General features: G+C 38.3%; 1 protein-coding gene across 6 annotated transcripts in view; it reads right to left on the reverse strand.

Moving 5' to 3' along the window:
• PTPRZ1 (protein tyrosine phosphatase receptor type Z1) overlaps positions 1-23,894 on the reverse strand; it is a 263,148-nt gene that overhangs the window by 162,660 nt on the left and 76,594 nt on the right. The window lies entirely within an intron of this gene.

Consider the following 23,894-nt stretch of genomic DNA (forward strand, 5'->3'; position numbering starts at 1 on the left):
CAAAATGTGAGGGTGGAAGTGGTCCCCCAGCAGGCTTCAGTGATGTCATGCCTGCTGGGAAAGGCCCACTTTCTCCTGCTGGGAGATTGCACTACGTAAGCAAGAAGAAAGGTAAAGTACAGAGATTTCTAAAGCTCAGAAATTTATTTATTTTTCAAGGGTGAGAGGGGTGTTAGGAGTAGTAAGGGAAGATAGCCTGAGTTAGTTTAGAAAAGTTTATTTGGTGACTAGTTCTCTTTAACATTAAGCGTAATGGTTATAATAAAAACTGCAATATTTCAGGATTATTTTAAAATATATGAAGTACATAGTAACATTTAAAATTAGAAAAAAACATCAAAACAATTCATTAAAAATAAGTTTAAAGGGGTATTCCGTGATTTTTTTTATTTGACTTTGCTACAGGGGCTGTAAAGTTAGTGTAGTTCATAATATAGTGTCTGTACCTGTGTGTAACGATTTTCTCACAATTCTTATGTGATTTTTACCCCACTATTTATTTTTAACAGCATACAAAATGACTGTTGTCTCATTTTTCCCAGGTTGGCCGAGACCTGACTCACTAGTCAGCTGATGACAGGGAGCCTGTCTGCTTCAATGGGTGGAGGGATCAATCTGCAACTGATGCAACAGCTGCAGGCACCCGATTGAAAGCCACAGGTCTGCAACTCATTTATGTTTCAATGGGTGGGGTGGCTGATGTGTGGGATGGAGGAAAATGGAGTTGTGGGATTTGTAGTCAAAAAAAGAAAAGTCAAACAGGAAATACTAGTTCACAAAAAACAAGCCACAGTGTTATGGTAATCTCACAACATAGCCATTTATCCCCAGGACAAGCGCAGATCCTTCCTAAGCATGTCCATTACTGTCTGCCAGATACGTACTAAAATCACCTTATTGTGGAGAACCCCTTTAATATAAGAACTTGATTTAAACCAAAAGTAACTTTGAATGACACACTCCTATGCCATATGTTAGCATAAAAAAAAACTTTTTCCATACTTTTTATCAATGCAAAAACCACAATTCTATAAGTATATTGGGGAGAATTTAATAAGGGTGGTGTAGGTGAATTTTTTTTTAAACACTTACATTTGTGTGGTGGAAAATGTGTTTGTGCACTAAATTTAATAAATGATGCAGTGCATGTTATAAATATTGGTCTAATACACATTCCACTTTGTAAAGATGCTGTCCACAGCCATTTTTGTAAGGCAGGTCAGGGCTGGAGTAGATCTGTGCCAAATTGTGCGACAAATCACACAAGATAAATTCATGACCACTGTAAAAATTCAACTAGACTATGGCGTAGTAAACCAATGATAAATTCCCAATTGTCTACAACCAAAAAACAAAACAAAAAAATAGGTGACTGACCTTAGACAGTTGTCATTAAAATAATAATATGTTGGGTGAGTGTGACTTCATTTCTTTTCTCTGCATGGTATATATCTGATGCCTTATATCATTTAGAAGTTTGCACCCAAGAACACAGCTAGCTGCATTTTAAACCATAGCTATCAGGAGGTATTTTCTGGGAGTGCTTGTATGTAGAGCAGTGCCTGGTTTACTTCTTATCGTTCTTGCCACAGCGAGTGTTTGGATTAAGTTTAGACCTAGAAAGTTGGTGAACTGTGGTTGCTACCTGTATACCCAAATTAGGAGCTCTTGTGTAGATGATAGGGGGTTTCTCAGGTAATATGTCACCCAACAATTCATCCTGGCACAACAAGGGCCAATATCTGTTGATTATCCTCTGTTTGTGTAATAGTTTTGTCTTTCACCTAAAAAAAAAAAAAAGGTGGATCTGTCCAACTGACGTACTTTATCCAATGAATGTTTTAGGTTCTGGACTGGATATTTCTTATTCAAAAATTGTTCTGTTAAAATTTTTGCCTGTATCTCAAATTGTTCTGGGTTGGTGCAGTTACATTTTAACCGACAAAACTGGCTTGTCGGAACGTTAAACAGCCATTGGGGTAAATAACAGCTTGTATGCAATAAAGCCATTCTTGGCCGCAGGCTTACGATAAGTACTGCATATAAGGTATTTTGTTCTGATGCCGAATTTTAAAGATCCAAAAATACGACTGAACAGACATTGATGTGGGGCGTGAATTGTAGGTTAAAAGTATTGGTATTAAGAGATATAATAAAATCATCTAATTACTGCTTGGCTCCACTCCATACGAAGAAAATGTCATCAATATAATAGTGCCAAGACACCAGGTCGCCTCTCAGCTGAGGTGTAATCACTCGATCTTCCCAATCTGCCATAAAGAGATTGGCGTAGCTGGGGGCAAACCTGATGCCCATGGCCGTACCAGTGGTTTGTAAAAAGAAGGAGGAGAGTCCAATGTGCCTAAAAACCATAGGGTCATTATTTAATTTGCATATTTCACAATGGGATCCTTTTGTAATTTAGTGCATGTGTTGATGTCATTCAACTGCCTTTCATTCAGCTACATATTTATCAGTATCCAGAACTACAATCCACCCCCCGTCCCCCCGATATCGGAATGTCTGACGGTAATGGAAGAATCTTCTTGAGGTAGTTTGATAGCGTTGATTTCCTTGGGAGTTAAATTGCCCCATATTTGTTTGGGGATTTTAATTTTCCTAATATCGTTTTCTATAGCTTTTTTTAAAAGACCCAATGTCTCCACTTTTTTCCTATTTAGGGTAAAAAGCAGATTTTTTTTTTAGTGTGTTGTGTTTGAATGTGGGAGTGATACTAGTGTGTCCTATTGTATTAGTCAGTTGTAATGGATTTTTCATAAAATTTTGGTAGACAAAGCTTTCCCATGTATTGTTCCACACTGGTGTATGTATCAAATTTGTTCAAGGGTTGACTAGGGGTGAAATTCAAACCCTTATTTAGAAGGAACATTTGGCTTTTAGTAAGGGTAGTAGAGCTTAAATTAAAGATAGCATCTTCCTTTGTCACGGTTTGTTCAATTTCTTCTTTGGTTGTTTGCCCACTTCTGTTATGTCTACCACCTCTGCATATTCCCTTTTGCAATGGTTGTGGTTTGTGGTGGGGGGTCAATGTTTGGGAAAAAGCTAGGGGGGCTGGGTGTATCTGTGCCACCGTTTCCACAGTCTTCCTCGTGGGGTACATTAGTTATATTGTGGTCTGTAATGGGGTTTGTGTTTGGGATATTGTGCGTATGGTCCGTGTGGTGAGTAATAGTGAGGTTGATAGGGTCTGTTGTGGTGGCTTAGGTGCCCGTGGTATTGAGGTGATTTGTGGTATGTGCCATAACGTGGTTGTGAGTGTGATGGTTGTGTTGGTGTCTGGCGTGACTCTAAAAAATTATCATCTTCTGAGAGAGTGGAGTATTGGTTAGAAATGGGAATATTGTATTGTGTCTGTTGTGTGTTGGAACTTGCCTCAAGTTTGTCAGTGTCCTCAGCTTTTTCTTTCCATAATTGTTTTTTCATCTTTATCTATAATCTCATGTTCAACAGAATCAAACTTCTTACATAAACTTTCTTGAAATTTGTCAAAATCACTATTCTTCTCTAAAGTGTCTATAGTGGTGCGCATAGATGAGATCTTGTTGTCCAACTCTGATAATAGTTGTTGTCTCCTCTCTACCACCATCTTGGTAGTTTCTACAGACACTTTTGCTAAAAATGTATTCCATTTTGTGTTAAATTCCTCACTGACCAAATGGTTAGCAGGTATTTTATATACAGTGAGACCTTTAGGAATATTAGAGGTTATCAAATTATTAAGACTTTTAATTTCCCATTGTTGTATAATTTTCTTTATCAACAAGACTTCTAGACTTCTAAAAATCTCTAAAATGGACCTACTTGTTTTGGTACGGTTAATATCATCTATATTTTTACTCTGCTCATTTGATGCAAAATGTGTCCAAATATCCATACTATACAGTATCAAGAGCACAAATCCAAGGTATTAAGGAGATAAAAAAAATTGTAAAAAATATGGATATGGCACTGGCTAGACTGAGCAACCCCGCGGGCTCTGGGCCACATCATCCAGGGGCCACACCTAATAGCCTGCAGCGGCTAGGTTATTTACCCTTTAGATACTGCTATTAAACCTGATTGTGGGACCTAAAGCCGCATGATCCCGATCACCTAACATGACCACCCAAGGATGCCTACTTGCTTCCGTGCTGTAGGTGGCACAAGTGCAGGGTCAGGTAATGGAACTAGGATCAGGTAAACAGATATCAGGAACACAGAAACACAGTAGCTTTCTCTAGGGCACAAAGGCAACAAAGATCTGGCAGGGAACAAATGGAGGAGCTGATACTTAAAGACAGGGTGCAGGTGAAGACACTTAATTAATTGAGTACTGGCCCTTTAAATGTAAGAGCTCCGGCACACGCGAGCCCTAAGAGGGGGCACGTGCGCCGGGGCTGTGAGGACAGGACAATCAGGGATATAACAGGCTGGGATTTGCATGAAGGCGTGTCCCTGTATTGAGTGCCACCAGAGCCGCACACAAGTATCTGAAGCTAAAGAAAATGTGCTAAACAAGATCCCTGACGAATCATATCAGATGAAACGCGTAGGTCTATTTTCTAAATGTGGATGACGTCCAGAGGCTGCAAACAAACATATGCCCACTAAAGGAAACAGCTAAGTGTCAAGATGCACATGCCATAAACGCTTGCATAGTCATGCAGTGTGAATAAGGGTGTACACAAATAAAGGACAAGGTGTAATATATATACCGTATATATATATATATATATATATATATATATATATATATATATATATATATATACACAAACACACACACACACACAAATACTGTGCAATATGTGATACGCAGCAAACTATAGTGCAATACAAGGGACTATGTGCAATTGTGTACTCAACATAATAAAATTGTGTACTATCCAGATACATACAATAGAGGACATTGTGCAATATACAGATTGATTGGAAGTTTGACACATGGATATAATATAATGTGATGTATACATGCGTACATGACTGGGAACCTATATATATGGTAGACAAATCACCAATATATGTGCACAAACTTTATTTAGACACATTCAGCCAAGGAATACTAAAGATAAACTGTATTGAGTGCAGAAAACCAGCACAAGTATATTTAATAGATTGGCAGCATTGACACTGGTGGCGGCAGTTGCAGCTTTATGATGTTTATTTTTTTTTAAGTGCTATATTTTATGTAACTAATAAATAAAAGCTAAGGTTTAAGGTCCCCATACACTTTTCTTCATACTGCCTATATAGGGAGACCTATACAGTGAAAGTGCTCATAAGCACTAACGGTTAACAGCACCCTCCTTTTACCATTTAATAAATAATAAAAATAATCATATGTGGTATCCTCGCGTGCGTAAATGTCTGAATTATTAAAATATAACATAGTAACACAGTTCATAAGGTTGAAAAAAAGACCAGAGTCCATCAACCTATATCCCTAATGAGTCCCTACTGAGTTCATCCAGAGGAAGGCAAAAAAAAAAACCCTCATACTAGAGGTAAAAATTCCTTCCCAACTCCAAATATGGCAGAATAAATCCCTGGATCAACCTTCTGTCCCTATAAATCTAGTATACATAACCTGTAATGTTATTTATCTTCAAAAATGCATCCAGGCTCCTTTTGTACTCTCTTACTGTTCCATAGTCTCACTACTCTTACAGTAAAGAACCCCCATCTGTGCTGGTGTAGAAACCTTCTTTTCTCTAAACGAAGAGGATGCCCCCTTGTTATAGATACAGTCCTGGGTATAAATAGATCATGGGAGAGATCTCTGTACTGTCCCCTGATATATTTATACATAGTTATTAAGTCTCCCCTAAGCCTTCTTTTTTCTAAACTAAATAACCCCAATTCTGATAATCTTTTTGGGTACAGTAGTCCTCCTATTCCCTGTATTACCCTGGTTGCCTGTCTTTGAACCCTCTCCAGCTCCACTATATCTTTCTTGTACACTGGTGCCCAGTATTGTACACAGTATTCCATGTTTTTGTACTAGTGATTTGTACAGTGATAGAATTATTTCCTTGTAGTGGGCATCTATGCCCCTATTGATGCACCCCATTATTTTATTTGCCTTGGCCACAGCTGCCTGACACTGGTCACTACAGCTAAATTTACTGTTAACCAAGACTTCCAAGTCCTTTTCCATGTCAGTCGTCCGTCCCAAGTGTACTCCCATTTAATACATAATCCCTGCCTGGATTTTTCTTCCCCATGTGCATTACCTTACATTTATCAGTGTTGAACCTCATCTGCCACTTCCCAGCCCAAACCTCCAACCTATTCAGATCCATTTTTAACAGTTCACTGTTCTCTATTGTGTTTACCACTTTACAGAGTTTAGTATCGTCTGCAAAGATTTCTACTTTAATATTCAACTCCTCTTCAATGTCATTAATGAAAATATTAAATAGAACAGGACCCAAGACGGACCCCTGGGGTACCCCACTAGTCACCCAATCAGAATAAGTATCATTAATAACCACCCTCTGTTTTCTATCACTGAGACAGTTACTTACCCACTTACACACATTTCCCCCCAGCCCAATCCTTCTAATTTTATGCACTAGCCTTTAATGTGGCACCGTATCAAATGCTTTGGAAAAAATCAAGATATACAACATCCAGCGATTCCCCCTGATCCAGTCTGGAGCTCACCTCCTCATAAAAGCTGATTAGGTTAGTTTGAGGGGACTGATCCCTCATGAAGCCATGCCGATATGGAGTCAGACATTTATTTTTATCAAGATACTCCAAAATAGCATCTCTTAGAAAACCCTCAAACAATTTACACACAACGGAGGTTAAACTAACAGGCCTATCATTCCCGGGGCTGCTTTTTGACCACTTTTTAAATATTGGCACCACATTTGCTATGCGCCAGTCCTGGAGAACTGTCCCTATCACTATAGAGTCATTGAATATTAAAAATAGGGGTCTGTCTATTACATGACTTAAAGGGGTATTCAAGGAAAAAACTTTTAATTATATATATCAACTGGCTCCAGAAAGTTAAACAGATTTGTAAATTACTTCTATTTAAAAATCTTAATCCTTTCAGTACTTATGAGCTTCTGAAGTTAAGATTGTCTTCTAAACTGGGCGTTTCCCGAGACAGGTGTCATCAGAGAGGACTTAGACAGAAAAGAACAACCTTAACTTCAGAAGCTCATAAGTACTGAAAGGATTAAGATTTTTTAATAGAAGTAATTTAAAAATCTGTTTTACTTTTTGGAGCCAGTTGATATATATAAAAAAAGTTTTTTCCTGGAATACCCCTTTAATTACTTTAGAACACAGAGGTGAATGCCATCTGGACTGGTGATTTGTCTATTCTGATTTTTTGTAGGCCCCACTGTACTTCTTCCTGGGTTAGACAGATGACCAGTACAGGGAAGTTTACCTTATCTCGCTGTATTTCACCTGGCGTTTGATTTTTAAGGTGAATACAGTGGAGAAGAATGTGTTTAATATATTTGCTTTTTCCTGACCATCATCTATAATTTTTTCCACATCGTTTTTTAAAGGGCTAACACTTTCATTTTAAATTTTTTTGTTATTGATATAGTTAGAGGGGTACTCTTTCTTTTTGAATTTCTTTTTTGTCCACAGTGCTCTCTGCTGACACCTCTGTCCATGTCAGGAACTGTCCAAAGCAGCATAAGTTTGCAATGGGGATTTTCTCCTGCTCTGAACAGTTAATGATACGGGCAACAGGTGTCAGCAGAGAGCACTGTGGACAAGAAAAAATTTTTCAAAAAGAAAAGAATTTCCTCTATAGCATATAGCTGCTAAAAAGTACTGGCAGGGTAAAGATTTTTTAATAGAAGTAATTTACAAATCTGTTTAACTTTCTGGCACCAGTTGATTGAAAAAAAAATTCCACCAGAGTACCCCTTTAACAACTCTAGGTTTTTCCGTTTTTTGCACTTTAGTTTTTTCCTCCTTACCTTTAAAAAAATCATAACCCTTTCAATTTTGCATCTAAAATCCATATGATGGCTTATTTTTTGCGCCTCCAATTCTATTTTGTAATGACATCAGTCATTTTACCCAAACATCTACGGCGAAACAGAAAAAAAATAATTGTGCGACAAAATTGAAGAAAAAAACGCCATTTTGTCATTTTTGGGGGCTTCCGTTTCTACACAGTACATTTTTTGGTAAAAATGACACCTTATCTTCATTCTTTAGGTCCATACGATTAAAAAAATCATAACTACATGCAGGAAAATGTATACGTTTAAAATTGTCATCTTCTGACCCCTATAACTTTTTTATTTTTCTGCGTATGGGGCAGTTTGAGGGCTCATTTTTTGCGCTGTGATCTGAAGTTTTTAGTGGTATAATTTATGTATTGATTGGACTTATTGATTCATTTTTTCATGTTATAAAAAGGGACCAAAAATACGCTATTTTGGACTTTGGATTTTTTTTTCACGTATGCTGTCGACCATGCGGTTTAATTAATGATATATTTTTATAATTCAGACATTTCCGCACGCGGTGATACCACATATGTTTATTTTTATTTACACTTTATTTTTTAAATGGGAATTTTTCAGTGACCAGTTATGTTTTGAAGTGGATTTGAGGGGTCTTCATATTAGAAATACCCCATAAATAACCCTGTTATAAAAGCTGCACCCCTCAAAGTATCCAAAATGATATTCAGAATGTTTGTTAACCCTTTAGGTGTTTCACAGGAATAGCAGCAAAGTGAAAGAGAAAATTCAACATTTTTCCCTAAATTTATCATTGTTACAAGAGGTAATAGGAGAAAATGTCCCCCCAAAATTTGTAACCCCATTTCTTCTGAGTATGGAAATACCCCATGTGTGGATGTAAAGTGTTTTGCATGGGCACTACAATGCTCAGAAGAGAAGGAGTCACATTTGGCTTTTTTAAAAGCAAATTTAGCTGAAATGGTTTTTGGAGAGCATGTCGCATTTAGGAAGCCCCTATGGTTCCATAACAGCAAGAAATCCCCCACATGGCATACTATTTTGGAAACTACACCCCTCCAGGCACATAACAAGGGGTACAGTGAGCCTTAACACCCCACAGGTGGTTGACGACTTTTCGTTAAATTCGGACGTGTAAATGAAAAAAAATGTTGTCACTAAAATGCACTTTTTCCCCCAAATTTACAATTTTTACAAGAGGTAATAAATTGCGCCCCAAAATTTGTAACCCCATCTCTTCTGAGTATGGAAATACCCCATGTGTGGATGTAAAGTGCTCTGCAGGCAAACTAAAATGACTGATGTCGTTACAAAGTAGAATTGGTGACGCAAAAAATAAGCCATCATATGGATTTTTAGGTGGAAAATTGAAAGGGTTATGATTTTTAAAATGTAAGGTGGAAAAAACGAAAGTGCAAGAAATAGAAGAACGCTTGGTCCTTAAGGGGTTAAAGATCCGTTATATGTTCCATTATGCATGCACTATTTCTTCTGTTCTCTCTCCTGTAACAAAATAATGTCCGTTATTAATAATGGGATATGACGGGTTAAAACGGATAATGTAAAAATTTCAGACTATAATGGGATTTTGCAACGGCCGTTTAATGGGCGATTTTCAGGGTTTTCATAACAGAACATAACGGATCTTTAAAAAATGGAGGAAAGTTTAGTGTGAAAGGGGCCTTACAGTTAGAAATTAAGATATTTTTTAACTCCTTAAGGACGTACCTGTACGCCCTACGTCAGGTGTTTAAAACGGGGCCACGCCGTGACCCCGCATCACACCGGGTCGGTCCCGGCTGCTAATCATAGCCGGAACCCTGGGCTAACAGTGCGGCATCGATCATTGTGCTGCCCGCTGTTAACCCTTCAGACGCGGCGATTCCCGGCAGCTCAGTCGGGCTGATCGGGACATCGCGATGCGATGCAAATTTTCCTGAAATAGTTTTTGGGGGGCATGGCGCATTTAGGAAGCCGGATATGGTGCCAGAACAGCAAAAAAAAAAAAAAAGCCCCACATGGCACACAATGTGGGAAACAACACCCCTCAAGGAACGTAAAAAGTGAGCCTTTACACCCCACAGGTGTTTGACAAATTTCTGCTAAATGTGGACGTGAAAATAAAAAATTAGATTTTTTTCACTAAAATGCTGGTGTTTTTCAAAAGGGGTAATAGGAGAGAAAGCCTCCCATATGGAAATACCCCATATGTGGATGTAAGGTGCTCTGCGGCCAAACTACAATGCTCAGAAGAGAAGGAGCGCCATTGGGCTTTTGGAGAGAATTTGTTTGGAATGGAATCCGGGGGCCATGTGCGTTTAAAGAGCCCCCATGCTACCAGAAAAATGGACCTTCACATGTGACCCTATTTCAGCACACCTCAGGGAATGTAATAAAGGGTGCAGTGGGCATTTACACCCCACAGGTATAATACAGACGGCACGGCACTGCAGTCTCTTGGAACTGACACGATGTGGTATAACTGGATGTATCTGTATTCGTGGTGGTGCTCTGGTAATACGATAGTGGAAAACTTATATTACATGTGCAGTAGAATAAAGGATAAACCGGCAGACTCACCACTTTTCTTCTTCTTTATTGCATTAACAATGCAGTAGCATACTCACAAACTCAGGGTATAGGGATTAACAGTCGGGGGACAAAAAGGCAACAGATTCCGTTTCGCACAGTTTACCGTGCTTCCTCCGGCATTTACACCCCACTGGCGTTTTACAGATCTTTGGAACAGTGGGCTGTGCAAATTAAAAATAAAATTTTTCCTTTTCGTGTACAACTGTTAAAAAAATCTGTGTACACCTGTGGGGTGTAAATGCTCACTGCACCCCTTGTTACATTCCTTGAGGGGTGTAGTTTCCAAAATTGGGTCATATGTGAGGGGGGGGGGGGGTGTCCACTGCATTGGCACCATGGGGGCAAACGCACATGGCCTTCAATTCCAGACACATTCTCTCTCCAAAAGCCCAATGGCGCCCCTCTCTTCTGAGCCCTGTAGTGCACCAGCAGAGCACTTTACGTCCACATATGGGGTATTTATATACTCAGAAGAAATGGTGTTACAAAGTTTGCGGATCTTTTTTCCTATTACCCCTTGTGAATATGAAACATTTGGGATACACCAGCATTTTAGTGAAAAAGTAATTTTTTTTTCATTTTCACATCCAACTTTAACAAAAATTCTTCAAACACTTGTGGGGTGTTAAGGCTCATTATACCCCTTGTTACGTTCCGTGAGGGGTGTAGTTTCCAAAATGGGGTCACATTTGAGTGTTTTTTTTGTGTTTATGTCAGAACCACCCCTGTGCAAATCACCTCAAATGTACATGGTGCTCTTACTCCTGAGCCTTGTTGTGCGCCCGCAGAGCATTTTAAGTCTACATATGGGGTATTTCCAGGGTTAAACCGCAATGGCGTAAAGGGAAAAAAAAAGTCCATCATTTTCCATTTTTGGTCACTTTATATAGCAGAAAAAAATTCCTATGAATTGATCAAAAAGTCCTTTAAAAAAATATGGTACCGTTAAAAACTACAGATCACAGCACAAAAAATGAGCCATGTATGCAGAAAAATAAAAATGTTATAGGGCTCAGAAGAGGGCAATTTTAAGCATACTAATTTTCTTACAAAAAGTTATATATTTTTTTCACTAGCAAAATAAAACAAAACCTATATAAATTGGGTATTGTTGTAATCGTGTGGACCTACAAAATAAAGATAATGGCCCTGATTTACTATTGTATACCCGATAGAATTTCTGGCGCACGACCAAACAAAGCATGTCTGCGCCAGAATGTGCGCCAGAATTTGAGCCAGAATTGAAAAAAAAAAAAAACTAACTATCCATTTTACTAAGAAAACCTAAGAAAGGGGCGTGGTCATCAGGAAACGTGGGCATGTATTCCAAAAGGCCAACATTTTCACAAAAACCCAATATATTTACTAAGGCTTTACAGAAAATTTTGTGGATTTGAACTGAGGAAAACCCGGAAGATCAGAGCATGTGTAAAAAATGCAAAATGTAGGGAAAAGTGCAAAATGTGGGGAAACCTTAGTAAATACCGTGGGGAAAAAATTGTAGGGAAATTAAACCCACAAAGAAAACTACACTCCACTCTTAATAAATCAGGGCCAATGTGTAATTTTTACGTAAAGTAACCCCCTAAAAGTTGGATAATGGTTTGTTTGTTTTTCAAATTTTACCCCACAAATAATTTAATTTTAGGCTTCACCATACATGATGTGGTAAAATGAGTCATTACAAAGTACAATAAGGCTCGCAAACAACAAACAACAAAGTATATCACTAAATGCTGTTAAAAACAAAGTGAAGCAAGATGGCAGTCCCCATTATAATGTACTAAAACACTAATAAAAAATAATAAAGAAAATTGAAACAGAATATAAAGAATATAATCAGTAAACAAAAAATATTTAAACTAGGCCAGGCTATACTGATTCTCCAAAGACGCTTTGAGGCGGGCCCGCCTGCTAGACTTAAATATTCATAAGTGCCGGTCACGTGAGCGATCAGTAGGCATGAGCGCTCATGTGACCAATGCTTATGAATATTTAAATCTTGTCGGCGACCCCACCTCAAACTGAAAGCCAGCGCTGGAAGAGGGGGATATTTGGAGGATCAGGGCTCTGGACTGCAGGTAGGTGTAGCAATGCGAGACTCCGCATCGGTCTCCTGTTCACCTGCACTATAACCAGGTGTATCGGATTATAGTGTGGGTGAACGGGTGAACATTTTCCTTTAAATGACGTTTGTCTGGGTTGCCATTGAGCTTTCTTGTTATTTGAAGAGCAAGAATAGCAGTCTCAATCACTATATTAGTTATTAAAAATACCTGAACCTCAATGGACTGATTTAAAGTCAATGCAGCATTCCATTATATCTGTGTGGAAACACATCTGGCATAGCAGTTATGAACAGAAGCCAAGATGCTAGTAGGAACAGAGCCTAATAATAGCTATTTCAATGCAGATATATATTAGATATCCTGTGTCAGGGCATTCATGGTTGTGTTACGCAAAATTAATTAGTGCCACTTTTCTTTACAATATTCACTGCTCAATGGTAATGAAAATAACTTTAATCCTTTAATCACTAAGAGTGGGTAAAACCTGCCTTAAGCTGCACTGCAAACAGAAATAGATGATACAGAGTAGGTTCCAGTTATATTTGTGTGAATTTATGTGGACTTTAGCTCTTCAGTTTATTAATCCAGCTTTTGAAAGCTTGTGTTTAGCATGTACTCTGCCGTTACTTATAACTATGAGATGGTTTAGTAGGTAAAGAAGTATAAATAGAGGGCTCTTCCACTAACAAATTCAAACTAAGGGTGCATTCACACTGAGTAATTCAAGAGGAATTTACTCAAGTAATTCCTCTTGAATTCTCGCTCCAAATTAATGCACATCTCCTCTGCCCATTGACTTTAATGTTTTTTCTGCTGAATTCCAACACTGAATTCCTTTCCGCTTGACGAAAGAACATGTTCATTCTTTAAGCGGAATCCGCGAGCAGAATCCAATAGAAGTCAATGGTAAAAAAAAATTCTGCCCGACATCGTTTTCAAGCAGAATTCGAGCGGAATTCAAGCGGAATTCTGAAAAGTACATTAAATGGCCCCCTCCTTCATTCCTCTTCATTTCCGCATTGAAATTCCGCTTTAATTCTGCTTGATGGAGAAGGCAACAATTTCCTGACCAAAATTATTCCTTGTGAATTCCCCTTGAATTACTCAGTGTGAACGAACCAATGTAACATTGTGCCTAGCGTAAATAAAATACTTGGTGGGCATGGAAATTAAGATGTGTGTATTGTAGGGTGGAACTTATTTTCACATTTAGTAAATGTGAACCTCCTACCCTCTATTTTGTTCAGATAAAGAAAAGAATTCAGGCCAAATATCTAGTCCATTGGTGAATATTTACTGGTAGCTCAATGTCACTGAAGTTTTACAGGTTCCGAATAGTATGAATCAGCATATGGCTTGAACCAAAATTTATCATTTGAGTACAAATGTTTAAAACTGTGGTTGGTCATCCAAAAAAAATAGACCAGTTAAATAATCACACATTAGTTACATGACATACCTACAAAATTAACCCTTTAACTCCTTCATGACCCGGAGAGTTTTGGCCTCCGTTTTTTTCAAATCTGACATGTGTCTCTTTATGTGGTAATAACTTTGGAATGCTTTTACTAGGCAATCCGATTTTGAGGTTTTTTTTCTGTGACATATTGTACTTTATATTAGTAGTGATTTTGTGTTGATACATGCAGCAGTTTTTGTGATAAACTCAAAAATATTGTAAAAAATTAGAAAAAATTAGCATGTTTCTAGATTTGAAATTCTCTATGGTTGCATCATTTGTTATACGTTCGTTTACTTTTTTAGGCCATTAGAAAGCTTATAATATGAGCATTTTTCAAATTTTCAAGGTAATTTCAAAATGACATTCTTTTAGTGACCACTTCAGTTCTAAAGTGGATTTAAGAGGCCTGTATGCTAAAAACCCCAATAAATCACCCCGTTTTAAAAACTACACTCCCCAAAGTATTCAGAGTGACATATACAATGTTTATTAACCCTTTAGGTGGTTCACAAGAATTAAGCAAAGTGAAGGAAAATTTTCTAATTTCAATTTTTTTTTTTTAGCATTTTTCTTATTTCAATAATTTTTTTCTGTAACATGGAATGTATTACCAAAATATGCACATTTACACGTATTACCCCAATTCAACAGATTTTAGAAATATCTCATATGTCCTTCTAGTGTGCTCCCTGACCCACACAGAGAATTTATTCACGGGGGTAGTGAGCAATTTGACCCAAAATGTGTTTGAGGAAAGTTTTTAACATTAGGCCGTGAAAATAAAATTTGTCATTTTTATGCACGAATGGCACATTTAAAACAAGGTGGCTCACTGACGTTCTGGATGCAGATTTTGCAGAATGTGTTTTCTCACACCAGCTGCATTTGTAGTGCCAACCATGGTACCAGTACAGTGAGAAAAAAAACACAAGTGACCCCATTTTGGAAACTACAACCCTCAGTGAATTCATTTATGGGGGTAGCGAGCATTTTGACCCCATAGGTGTTTGAGGAAAGTTTTTATCATTAGGCCATGAAAATAAAATGTTTTATTTTTATGCACAAATGGCACATTTCGCACAAGTTGGCTCATTTTCACAAGGAACACAGGAATACCAGCACCCCAAACTTTGTTACCCAACTTCTCCTAAACCCACCATTACCCCATTTGTGGCATTTTATCTTTTGACTGAGCAGACAACAGGGCTCAGGAGAGAGATGGCCCAAGCCCAGGTTCAGGTCTACTTTGGTATATTTATTGCCTTGTGCATTTAGTGCAGAAGCTTAAAAAGGTGAAAAAACTGTGGAGATCCCAGAGAAGTGACCCCATTTTAGAATCTCCACCTGTCAAGGAATTCATATAAGGATGTTATGAGCATTTTGACCCAACAGAGGTTTTCCAAAAGCTAATGCTCTTAGGGATTGTGCAAAGGAAAAGTTGTGATTGTATCACAGATATGCCATTTAAGTGCCTAATACATTGTGCTTAGCTTGCACCACCGTAGACTTAAACCCCTGGAATTGTTATGTGAGTTCTCCTGGGTACGGCAACACCCAATATGTTGCATGGTATTTGCAGTTTGGGCACATAGCAGGGCTCAGAACTGATTGACTGTCCAAGGCGGCTTACAGCAGTACAAGGTTTGTAGGCACGCTTTTGGGGTACAATGTCAATTTTTCTGATTTTTTGAGGAACTATTACTGTAGAAATCGCAGAGAAGTGACCCCATTTCAAATCTCCACCAGTCAAGGAATTCATATTAGGAGGTAGTGAGCATTTTGATCCAACAGAGGTTTTCCAAAAGCAAATGCTCTTAGGGATTGTGCAAAAGGAAAGTTGCAATTGGATCACATATATGCCATTTAAGTGCCAAATACATTGTGCGTAGCTCACACTGATTTTGCAGGAATGGTTTTGGGGTACAATAAAAATTATTTATGGTATAGTGTACCACAGATTTTGCTGGAATGGTTTTGGGGTGCAACAAAAAACTTAGTGGCATACTGAACCACACATTTTGCTAGAATGGTTTTGGGGTAAAATTAAAATGATTACTTAAAATTATGCCGTCTTATCTTAAAGACACAGGCGATGTAATTAACCTTTTAGAAAATTTCTCTTGGCATAACTCCTTTTCACTTGCTGCTATTGATGTGGAAAGCCTGTACACCCGCATTACACATGAAGCGGGTGTATAGGCTATAAAAACCCTCCTACAGTCCACGGAAAAGTCACCAGAATGTGTGGATTTCATATGTGAAGCCCTAATGTTAATCCTTAATAACAATTTTTTCATCTTTGAAGATCAGTGGTACAGACAGAAGTCCTGTTGTGCCATGGGTACAACCATGTCATGTACCCATGCAAATCTCTTTTTGGCAATCATGGAAAAAGAGCTAATATATTGTACAAGAAATCGCTTTTCCAGTAAAATAAAAACTTATCATTGCTATATTGATGACATATTGATTATATGGGAAGGGTCCCAAGAAGATTTTCTCCTTTTTGTAGATTACCTCAATGCTGAGAACAAAGTGAACATGGGCTTTACATGTGTTTATGGTGATAAAGAATTAGAATTTCTCAACCTGAAACTGAGAGCAGAAAATGATAGCCTAGAAATACAAGGTTATAGAAAATCAATAGCTAAAAATTCACTGCTTCACTACTCCAGCTCACATCCAGCCCATGTCCGTAATGGAATACCCCTCAGCCAAGTATTGGTATATGCTAGAACAAGATTTAGATTTGAAGGAAGTTGCGGCTAGAAAACCAATTATTATTTATAGGAAAAATAAAACTATAAAAGATTATCTTAATAAAAAGAAGAAGTTCTACAGCAAGAAAAACCTGAAAGAAAATTGGTTAACACAAAGTTCCCCTAAAGGAAATAAAAAGTGCGGCCATTGCAAATACTGTCGTTACAACGTCAATGATAACAAATGTACCTTAGGCGGCTATCAGCATGAGATTCGTGAATTAATTACATGTAAATCGACCCTTGTCGTATATTACATAATCTGTCCATGCAGAAGATACTATATCGGAAAGACTAAACGACAGTTAGCAACAAGGTTCAGAGAACATATATATTCTATCAAGACAGGCATCGGGGCAGTAAGACTTATTGATCATATACGTAACGAACATGAAAACAATGCAGAAGTTCTAAAATTTGGCGGATTAGAAAGAGTTAGAACACCTCAGAGTGGTGACAGACAGTCTCCTATTAGAAAGAGAAGCACGCTGGATCTTACCAACAGACGCACAAGGACCAGCGGGACTGAATAATTCCCCCAGTTCTATTTTTCAACATATATCCAGATATCTATTCAGATTTTTTAATATAGTTTTTACAATAGATGAGTTTTTGTACGTTTAATAAAGTTTTTTCTAATTTCCCTTTACTCACCTGGATGATGATTGCTCCGAGACCGGATATATCAGGTGAAGTGCAGTGACGTAACAGCGAGGCCGTAAGAAGCACACAGGTGTGTGCGAAAACGGCTGTTAGCCTCTGAGCGCTCCCATCCTAACGTCTCCCTGCCGCCCGAAGGTTCCGTGGATCTAAGTCTACTACATGGTCGGTGAGTGCAAGTTCACCTCTCTTTGATATAAGTGCCAAAAATGTTGTGCTTAGCTCACACAGATTTTGCAGGAATGGTTTTAGGGTACATTAAAAATAATTTATGGTATAGTGTACCACAGATTTTGCTGGAATGGTATTGGGGTGCAACAAAAAACTTAGTTGCATACTGAACCATAGATTTTGCTAGATTGGTTTTGGGGTAAAATTTAAATGATTAACGGAAATGTTCATGGGTGCCAAATTGAGGTTGGATTTGTGGCAGTGTTGGATTTGTGGGAGTGTATAAAAACTGTGGAGAATGTGGATAAAAAGATGATCGCATGGTTAAAAAAAATAAATTTAGTCATTTAGGGATTTGTGGAACTCCTTGAAACAATCTTTTATGCACAGGCCAAGATTTTCAAGGCAAGTTTCACAGTGGAAAGTGGTTTCCTTTCTGATGCCTTTTTTTGTAGCAGACTTACATACTTTTTTGGGTCCTTCCCTTTTTTCCACTAGAGGGGATAACATTGGGAAAATGTTGGCCATGTACAATACAGTTATACCCCGCTGATGAGGTACTGGGCGCTCCTCCTCTCGGTGTCCAAAAAACGAGGAGTTAATTACAATTTCTTGAAAATCAAGAAATGTCCCTGTCCCACCTGCATTATGTGATAGCACATATGCATTGTACTGTGCCATCTGCACAATGTGCACCACAAGCTTTTTTGTACCAAGCCTTCTTTTTTCTCATAGCACTGTACGGCTTGAGGACTTGATTGGATAAGTAAAAAAAATTCTCTGTTCTTCACTAGCCGGAAGAAGACAGAGGAGGGAGACTTGTTAGAACAAGCTGCCGGAGCTCCACAGATGGGACAGGCAGACTCCGGTAAGACACTAGGGAACACTTGGGACACTGGGGAGGCTGCTGAAATCACTTTTTACATCGCGCTGCTCACCAAGGGGAAACAAAATGGAGGTGAGCAGTGCAGTGTTTATTCTTTACATTAGGCAGTTTTGCTGCGATTGGTGCGGTCCCTCCGCAATCGCAGCCAGACAGCAACAGAACCGCCTAATGTAAACACTGGTGGTGATTGGCCACTGATGATCCCTGTTACCGGGCAGGGTAATGGGATTTTTTCGCGCGAAATGATGCCTTCAGTTAGTCAGACTTGACTAGCTGATGGCAGTGATCGTGGTGAGGGGGGGGGGGGGGAAATGCGACAAAACCCCCCTGGGTCCCAAGATAAGATGGCTACCATCTCACCGGGCACGGAGCGATGCTGAAAATAGTGACAAGTATCCGACTGACATACATGTACGTCATAGGTCGGGAAAACCTGCCTCCCCGGCCATGACGTACATGTATGTCATGGGTCGGGAAGGGGTTAAGGACACAGCCTATTTTGGCCTTGAGGACACAGACAATTTAATTTTTGCCTTTTCGATTTTTCCTCCTTACCTTTTAGGAGAGCTTATTTTTTGCGCGACCAGTTGCACATTGAAATTACGGTATAACACAAATTTTACCATAAAACGTATGGCACAGCCGAAAAATTGTTATTTGTGTGTGGGGAAATTTATAACAAAACCACAATTTTGCAAATTTTGAAGGGTTTTAGTTTTTACGCTGTACACTTTTACTTGTGAAACTGACATGTTTTCTTTACTCTGTGTGTCAATGTGATTAAAAGGACACCCATTTTCTCCTGCTTTTCTATTACTGTACTGCTTTAAACGCAAACTGTTTAAACAAAATTAGTTTAAAATCACACAATTTTGACAACCTATAACTTTGTAATTTTTCCATATACAGGGCTGTATGAAGGCTTATTTTTTGCACCATGATCTTTAGTTTTCAATGGTACCATATTGGCGTATATGTGGCTTTGTGATCACTTTTATTAAGTTTTTTTCTGGGATGTGACGTGACTAAAAGCAGCAGTTTTTTTTTTGTTTTTTTTAAATTAAGTTTTCTCTGTTCACTGTATGGGACCATTAATATTTTAATTTAATAGATTGGGCATTTACCTAAACATCGATTCCAAATATGTTGATTTCTTAATTTTTTTTACATTTTGTTTGGTAAAATGGGGAAAAACAGGGGAATTTATTTTTTATTGGGGGAGAGGCTTTTATTAAAACTTTTTGTTTACACTTTTTTGTTACATGTTTTTGTCCCAGCAGGGAACTATTTATTGCAATCTTTGGATTGCAAATACTGAATAGTGCCATGTAATCTGCAATCTACTTCTCTGGTCTGCTACAAGGCAGACCAGAAAAGAAGACTGCTGTAGCTGGCCACCGGCCATCTTAACACATTGGACACATTGCATCGCAGGTGGTCAGATGTATGTCTGAACACTACCTCAATACTTCAGATGCCGTGATCAGTATGTCCCCTGGAGGACATGCGGCATACATGTACATCACGGAGCCGCGTGACGTACATGTATGCCGCATGTCCTCCAGGGGTTCATATCTGTCGTGACTGGTGAACATTATTTTGTTTACATGATCCAAATCTTGCCACACTTTTTTTTAATTGTATTATAGACTGAGTGACTCATACTGCTTACATTAGCACCTATTGGCTTGTGGACAAGTCCAAGCATGTTGCTGCTGAAGGACTGCTGATATAATCAGATGCATAGACTATATAAACCAGTAACCAAGAAAACACATCACATTTTTGCTCACTTTGGCAAAGTGATTTAATATTAAATATGGAGGCAGCAGCAACTAGATCTCAAACTAAACTGTACCTCCTTGGTTCAACAGTAACTGATATACCCCGCAGCAAGTTGCCATCCTTACATCAGTCATCAGCTGTTACAGTCGAGAAGCTGGCAAGATCTTATAAAATGACAAGGATCCCAATGATCCCAATCAACTGCATAACCAAACTACAACAAACATTTGAAGAATGGCGTTTGCTGAAGAAAAACAAGAAGCGACAATTGGTAACACAGCAAGCACATGAGGCTGAATTTGTAAACTAGATGATTTTTTTAACATTTCTCATCTTAGAGCACCTAAAATGATAACAATTCCAGAGGATTGTGACTTCTTACCTCAGCGTGAGAAAGAACATAGAGGGCCGAAGTAAACCGAGAAAGTTGCATCGAACATTGTACTGAACAAGTCTTATTTTTGTGGTGTTATAAAAGTTTTCCATTGAATTTTTGGTTTGTAATCTATCAAGTTTGTTGAGTCTACATGAGCATTTAATTTGTCTGCAATAGTCAAATAACGTGAAACAAATCTGGTTTACCGAAACTGTCCTTTTCATTTGTCAAAAGTTGCTCTTTTTCTAAACTTAGTGGTAATTGAGCTAATATCAAGTTCAAATTTTACTGGTAATAATTTCAGACCAGTTGGAATAGTTCTGGAGGGCAGGAAAAAAGCAAGTAATTTATTTTTTCATTATTTTAAGCACCACCCTAGTGTATTGTTACAGCAGTTTCTATAATGTTAAATGCTATGGACGCCTGAATGCAAAATAAATGGACATTATAAATAGCCCCAATTAACAATTTTCTACTATTTAGCTGCTACACAAAAACCAGAAAAAATTATCAGATGAGCTTTTTGCTTTCTTGGACAGGGTTCACACAATGGAATTTTGGTGCAGAAATTTCTACGTTCCATTTCTGTCAGTGTGATACTGCTGCACAGCGGACATGACAGAAATTATTTTGGTGGAATATGCACGTAATACATTGCAGTCTGGGGACATTAATGTCTGCGCAGTTAAGCACCGACTGATTCAGTCAGACGTACTTGGAAATATTTCTGCCAGAGATTTTGCTTGAACATAGCCTTAACTTTAACTCCTTAACGCAAATAGATATACATTCACGTCCATTTGCGGCTCCCGAGGTACGATGCACACTCAGCAGGAGAGCGCGCATCATATCCGGTGGGTCCCGGTTGCTATAAGCAACCAGGACCCATGGCTAATGCCGGACATCACCGATCGGGCTGATGCCGGCATTAACCCTTTAGACACAGCGATCAAACTTGATTGCCGCATCTAAACTAATACCGGTTAGCTCAGCGGTGCTGTTCGGGACTGCCGCAGTGAAAGGGGATCCCTACATGTCTCCTGTGCATTTGCTCGCCTAATGATTGCTCAGTGCCTGTGATCCAGGCAGGAGAAGTCAAGCGGCGATAACACTGATCAGTGTTATGCTATTGCACAATAGTGATTAGTGTATTCAATCAGTGTGTGCAATGTTATAGCCTCCTATGGGAGCTATAACATTGGCAAAAAAAAGTGGAACAAAAAAAAAGTTAACCCCTTAAGGACTCAGCGTTTTTCAGTGTTTGCATTTTCGTTTTTCCTCCTTACATTTTAAAAATCATAACCCTTAAAATTTTCCACCAAAAAATCCATATTATAAATTATTATTTGCGCCACCAATTCTACTTTGCAGTGACATTAGTCATTTTACCCAAAAATCCACGGCAAAACAGAAAAAAATTAAAATAATTGTGCGACAAAATTGAAGAAAAAACGCCATTTTGTAAATTTTGGGGGCTTCTGTTTCTACGCAGTGCATTTTCCGGTAAAAATGACACCTTATTATTCTGTAGGTCCATACGGTTAAAATGATACCCTACTTATACAGATTTGATTTTGTCGTACTTCTGGAAAAAATCAAATCATAACTACATGCAGGAAAATTTATACGTTTAAAATTGTCATTTTCTGTATGAGAGCTCATGTTTTGCACCGTGAGCTGAAGTTTTTATCGGTACCATTTTGTTTCGATCACAGTTTTTGAACGCTTTTTATTCATTTTTTAATGGTATAAAAAATTACCAAAAATACGCTATTTTGGACATTTACGCACTCGGCAATACCACATATGTTTATTTTTATGTACATAGTTTTTCTTTTATGGGAAAAGGGGGGTGATTCTCACTTTTATTAGGGAAGGGGTTAAGTCACATTTATTAACACTTTTTCCCCCCACTTTTTTTGCAATGTTATAGCCCCCATTCGTGTTCAGAATGCCACGATTTCACCACAGCGGTCCCGAACAGCCAGAATGAGCTACAGAGATGCTTTCAGTTTAACTTCAGACGCGGCAGTCTACTTTTATCACCATGTCTGAAGGGTTAATACAGGGCATCACCGTGATCGGTGTTGTCCGGTACCAGCCGTGGGTCCCGGCCGGTGATGGCCGCCGGGAACGACCCGATATGATGCGGGGTCACCACGTGACCCCTCATTATATCGCGGGAGCCGGAGCAGTACATAAATACCCCCCTTTTCCCATTGAAAAAAAAACCTGTGTAAATAAAAATAAACATGTGGTATCGCTGCGAGCGTAAATGTCCGAACTATAAAAATATATTGTTAATTTAACAGCATGGTCAATGGTGTACACGTAAAAAAATATCAAAATCCAAAATAGTGTATTTTTGGTCACTTTTTATACCATTAATAGAAAATAGATAAAAAGTGATCAAAAAGTCAGATCAAAACAAAAATAAAACCGATAAAAACTTCAGATCACGGTGCAAAAAATTAGCCCTCATACCATAAAAAAGTTATAGGGGTCAGAAGGACATTTTTCAACATATACATTTTGGTGTAGTTATAATTTTTTTTTCGTAGTAAAATAAAATCAAGCATATATGAATTGGGTATCCTTGCGTCCGTATGGACCTTCAAAATAAATATTGGGTGTATGTTTTACCGAAAGCTGCACTGCGTAGAAACAGAAGCCGCTAGAAATTACAAAATGGCGAATTTTTTGGGTTTCTCCTTCCCTTCAAAAAATCAAAACACTTTCAATTGCGCACCTACAGACCCATATAAGGGCTTGTTTTTTGCGTCACCAAATGTACTTTTCAATTATACCAATTATTTCATCACAGAATCTACTATGAAACCCAAAAAAATGATTTGTGGGTTCAAATAAAAAAAATAAAACTCCATTTTGTAACTTTCGGAGGCTTCCTTTTCTATGCAGTGCACTTTTCGGTAAAAAGGACACCTTACCTTTATTCTGTAGGTCCAAACGGTTACAAGGATACCCAATTTTCATAGGTTTTATTTTACTACTTAAAATTTTTTATTTAAACTACATGCACCAAAATTTGCATGTTTAAAAGGGGTACTCCGGCCCTAAGAAATCTTATCCCCTATCCAAAGGATAGGGGATAAGATGTCTGATCGCGGGGGGTCAGAGTTTCGTGATGTCCCAACTCCCAT

The sequence above is a fragment of the Hyla sarda genome, chromosome 4, assembly GCF_029499605.1.
Source record: "Hyla sarda isolate aHylSar1 chromosome 4, aHylSar1.hap1, whole genome shotgun sequence".
Taxonomy (NCBI): domain Eukaryota; kingdom Metazoa; phylum Chordata; class Amphibia; order Anura; family Hylidae; genus Hyla; species Hyla sarda.